Raw genomic sequence first — 5,557 nt, 5'->3', positions numbered from 1 at the left:
CTGCCTCTCTCGCCAAAGAGCGGGCTGTGGTCATGAAAGCCAAAGCCTTCCTGACGACACCAGCGCTGCAGTCTTTGGTTGACCACATAGATCCTCCTGTCCCTTCTCAGCCCATAGCCTGAGACTGGGAGGATCGACGAGAACACCACCTGTGCCCCCAGACCCTTGAGCCCCGCTCCCAAATCCCTGTAGCGCCTCATGACATGGCTGGGAGCGCTCCGAGCAGTGTCATTGGTGCCCACATGAATAAGTAGCATGGGATAGTGGTCTGTGGGCTAGAGGAGCTTTGGGATCCTCTCTGCAATGTAATGGCCTGGCACCAATCTGGCTGTGCAGCAATGGCCTGAATCCAGCCCCATGGGCTCTGCAGGCCAGATTTGGCTGATAGGCTAGGGCTGAGCATTGCTGGTATAGAGCAAGGAGATTAATCCCCTTCAAACCATTCTCACGTCTATGAAGCTAGCCAGGACCTGAAATAAAAACCACTGAAGTCAGTGCTAAAGTTCCCACTGTCCTTAATAGTACAGATCAGGGCTCTATTGAATAGAGAGCGCAGTAAGATGAAATAAGCCTACTGTAGTTACAACAGACAACCATTTGTAGTCAAAGCATTAGAGAATTTGAGCAACTGACTGCAGAATTAAATGTAATGATGTTATTGCTTGGAGGATCTTTAAAAATCCTTTTATGAAAAATAGCAACAACCCTTTCAGCTGGCATGTTTTACAGGAGTTAGTTTCCTATTAAATGCCTACAAACAAAAATCCATACTGTAAAATTCTAACAAGTGGGTTTATTCTTTCAATATTTTATTGCTTATAATGCATGAGTAGATTTAATGCATATAGCTGTACTTAAATGCTCAAGTACTTTACTGAGAGTAACAGCTTCTTCTAAAAGCGTTGCTGTATGCTGTGTTTCTGTTTATATTATGATGGTCCTTCAAATAGTCTGATGTAGAACAAACCAAAATATACATTTGAAATGACTACTTTCCTTGACAACTTGATTTTTTTTGGTCAAAAAACTGAAGATCAAAATCTTTTGAACTGAATTTTACAGTCTTTGGTTTTTCAAAATTTTATACATTTTCCCCTTGTCTTCATTGAAATTCTTGGCAAAAGAAAAAAACATTCATTTTTTATTAATAATATTTAACTACCTCATGGAGATCTAGAAATAATTAGTTACTGCTTGTACAGTGCATTGAGTATGGAACATACTATTAGAAAACCTATGCTGCTCTGAAATAGAAATGTGCCTGTGTGGCTAACATGACCCATTATAACACCTATTAACTATTTCCTTCAGATTAAGTTATTGAACGCTACTCTGGCACAAATGTCCATATAGAACATGAGTCAGTTAAATTTGGGGTGAATGCCAACTTTCAAAACAAGTTAAACTTGTTTACCCTAAGAACCATCCTCTTTATAGGGGTTTAATTCTGCAGGACAGACTCCATAGTTTGGACATAGAAGATTGTTTGGTAAATCTGTGCTAAGGCTAGCTCTAGGTAGAGGTAGTTGCCTTAAAGAAAATTAAATGAATAATAATTTTGCATTTTTTTTTTAATTCAGGAAACTTCTGGCATGATTTAGTCTCACTTCCCAGAAGGTATCCGATGCAATGCTCTCCTTCTCGAACACGTACTCCTAGCAGCACGTGATTGTTTCCCATTAGTGAAGTGGTCCAATAACTGCCTTCTTCTATGAATAAACTAGAGCAACCCTAATTTAATTTTGAGGAAAGTAATTTCACTCTTGTTTATCTCCTGGAAACATACCTCCTCATTATGGTTGATGAAATTGTGACAGCATCATGGCTGGTCTTGTTCAAACTTAGATTTGCGGTCAGAAATGAAAAAGACCTTCATGCACTAACGTTTAATTATAAAAGCACTTTTTGCACTACTCCAAAACCAAACCCATAGTTCTGTGTATTTGGCTTTTTTCTCTTTCAGGTAATGATAAAGAGGTGGAGAACCAACCTTGGCCAAATCTGTACTTAGTTCTGGGAAAGTCTGAGTTTTGGCAAATATGCTGAGGAAAATGTAATGACCAGCAAACCTGAGGCTGAGGCAGCCCAACATTTTATCTCCTGAGTCTAATTTCAAGTTTTCTGACATCTCTTAATTGACTTCAGTGCATGCATTTGATGGCATCACTTTAGTTTTCCAGAAATGCTTGCACAGTTTGGAGGGGGAAAAGAAACCATTTTCTGAGTGGATACCAGCACTGCTGTAACTATCAGTAGTAGATTCATGGCAGAACATGCTCAGATTCCCAGCAACACTGAAACCAACCACAATTTTTTCTTTGAGGTTTGAGATGGTTTGGACTATTATTCTTCTGAAGAGTAGAAAATAGGAGGATACTTTTAACCTATTAAATAGGTACTTTGCGTCAGTCTTTCATCAGTCCCATGGGACGCCCATGCCCGCTACAGGGCCGGGAAGTCCGGGTGAGGGTGATCCCCTGCCCTCCATTAATGCTGACTTTCTGAAGGAACATCTTGAGAAGCTGGATACCTTCAAGTCAGCTGGCCCTGACAATCTTCACCCCAGGGTACTCAAGGAGCTGGCGAGCATCATAGCCCAGCCTCTAGCACGGATCTTTGAAAACTCTTGGCGCTCTGGTGTAGTGCCCGAAGACTGGAAGAAGGCCAATGTGGTGCCTATCTTCAAGAAAGGGAGGAAAGTGGATCCGGCTAACTATAGGCCCATCAGCCTGACTTCTATCCCGGGGAAGATCTTAGAAAAGTTTATTAAAGAGGCCATCCTTAATGGACTGGCCGACGCCAACATCTTAAGGGATAGCCAGCACGGGTTTGTTGCGGGTAGGTCTTGCTTGACCAATCTCATTTCCTTCTACGACCAGGTGACCTATCACCTGGACAAGGGAGAAGAGATTGATGTCATATATCTTGACTTCAAAAAAGCCTTCGATCTGGTGTCCCATGATCGCCTCTTGGAGAAACTGGCCAATTGTCGCCTTGGGTCCTCCACGATCCACTGGCTGGGAAATTGGCTCCGGGGTCGGACCCAGAGGGTAGTAATCGATGGAAGTCACTCATCGTGGTGTCCTGTGACCAGTGGGGTCCCCCAAGGCTCTGTCCTTGGACCCATACTGTTCAACATCTTCATTAATGATGTGGACACTGGAGTCAGAAGCGGACTGGCCAAGTTCGCCGATGACACCAAACTTTGGGGCAAAGCATCCACACCAGAAGACAGGCAGGTTATCCAGGCTGACCTGGACAGGCTCAGCAAGTGGGCGGACGAGAATCTGATGGTGTTCAACGCTGATAAATGCAAGGTTCTCCACCTTGGGAAGAAAAACCCTCAGCATCCTTATAGGCTCAGCAGTGCTATGTTGGCTAGCACTATGGAAGAAAGAGACTTGGGGGTCATCATTGACCACGAGATGAACATGAGCCTGCAATGCGATGCGGCGGCTAGTAAAGCGACCAAAACGCTGGCTTGCCTCCATAGATGCTTCTCAAGCAAATCCCGGGACGTCATTCTCCCCCTGTACTCGGCCTTAGTGAGGCCGGAGCTGGAGTACTGTGTCCAGTTTTGGGCTCCACAATTCAAAAAGGATGTGGAGAAGCTTGAGAGAGTCCAGAGAAGAGCCACGCGCATGATCAGAGGTCAGGGAAGCAGACCCTACGATGACAGGCTGAGAGCCCTGGGGCTCTTTAGCCTGAAAAAGCGCAGGCTTAGGGGTGATCTGATGGCCACCTACAAGTTTATCAGGGGGGACCACCAGCATCTGGGGGAACGTTTGTTCACCAGAGCGCCCCAAGGGATGACGAGGTCGAATGGTCACAAACTACTTCAAGATCGTTTCAGGCTGGACATAAGGAAGAACTTCTTTACTGTCCGAGCTCCCAAGGTCTGGAACAGCCTGCCACCGGAGGTGGTTCAAGCGCCCACATTGAACACCTTCAAGAGCAAACTGGATGCTCATCTTGCTGGGATCCTATGACCCCAGCTGTCTTCCTGCCCTTTGGGCGGGGGGCTGGACTCGATGATCTTCCGAGGTCCCTTCCAGCCCTAATGTCTATGAAATCTATGAAATGTGTTTTTCTTCTTGAAGAGAAAAATCCCCATTTTCCCATCTGGATCCCTGGTGATTAGAATCAGATATGTATTTCCAAATAAGGTCTCATCAGTACCTTGCACAATAGAATTACTTTCCTACCTCTGCTAGAAGTGCACTGATCTTTTTACATGGGTGTATCACATTAGTAACTCAAAATCACCATGTGATAGGTCAGTACACTGAGGCCTTACTCCTCCTCAGTCTCTGGCTTACAGCAGAAATTCTTGTTATCATTCCTTCAGTGCATGATCCTGGAATTCTGTAATGCATTTATGTTACTATAGTCCTGAAGGTCTATTATCATCTTGTAGGAAAACCTAATCCTCCTCTGCACTGGTGATACCTGTCCAGTTCATGTCCTCAGCAAATTTCCCAGAAGGCATGTAAGATTCAGCTCCAAGACAATCCTTGAAGATTTTCTGTAGCAGCTTTCCTGGAGTAGTCTCTAACTTCAATCCAAAAGGAAAGACTAGGAAGATATGCTGGGGTGGAATAAGATATTTGCTTGTTTAGGAAAGGGGATAAATGGAGTGGTGGTTTAGGGTGTGGACTAAATTCTAATCCAAGCATGTCTTAGTATTAATTCAGCTAAAGGATGGCAAAAGAACAAATGATCACGAATAGTCTGGAAAATAGGAAACTTCACAGGAAAGAAATTGTGGAATACCTTTCCACTAGCAATGGGGTTGATGAGGGGCAAAACAGTTAGCTAGTTTTAAGATTAGGTTTCAGTTTCTGAAAAGATTTTTAGGATGTGGTTACTCAAGGTAGCAGGGGATTGGTCTCAACCCAGGAGCTACTTTCCAGTCCTATGTTCACTAGAGATTTTACATGAAGCACTGAAGTACTACAGTGGAAAACAGCACTATACAAGAACAGTTCATATTCTTTAATGCTATACACTGAACAGGTAAGTTTCGTCCCTTCAAATCACATATTCTGCAAAAAAGTATTATTTGTATTGTGGTAGCAATTCAGACCCTTGCTCTTAGCTTGACTTCACACAAACAGAATAGATACTTTTAATTATTCAAAACCCCCAGAAGAATACCTTCCTATAAAAAATTTAAAAAGATGCTGAAAGGCAAAGCATAGTCCCACAAAGCCTGAAATGTCAAAGTTATGTCTCCATGGGAGATAGCCATGCTCATCTGAAATCAGGTAGAAGGCAGGGTAGATTTCCACATTTATGAACTAACTAAATCAGAGACGTAATCATAACTCTGCCCTGTGTGTAAACGCATTATGTGCTACTATTCCTGCCCTTAAAATGATGGAGAAAAACTACTGAAAAGCTGCCACTTTCACTAAGCACTTAGTAAACTTTGCAATGAATGAGGCAATGATCCTGTGGAAACAAAAACTGTAAGATCAGCACATAAAAGAATGCTTATCGGCATATAGACAGTAAAAGAAAGAGCTAAATTTGCATGGAAACAAGCTTCGGCATT

The 5,557-nt window shown here is 43.2% G+C and overlaps 1 protein-coding gene across 13 annotated transcripts in view; it reads right to left on the bottom strand.

Annotated features, from left to right (window-relative positions):
- Positions 1-5,557, bottom strand: part of DTNB (dystrobrevin beta) — a 299,067-nt gene that overhangs the window by 262,929 nt on the left and 30,581 nt on the right. The gene's annotated exons all lie outside the window — the stretch shown is intronic.

The sequence above is a fragment of the Alligator sinensis genome, unplaced genomic scaffold, assembly GCF_000455745.1.
Source record: "Alligator sinensis unplaced genomic scaffold, ASM45574v1 scaffold8_1, whole genome shotgun sequence".
In the NCBI taxonomy this organism is placed as follows: Eukaryota; Metazoa; Chordata; order Crocodylia; family Alligatoridae; genus Alligator; species Alligator sinensis.
The sequence above is the reverse complement of the archived record's forward strand: the minus strand, read 5'-3'. Positions and strand labels throughout refer to the sequence as shown.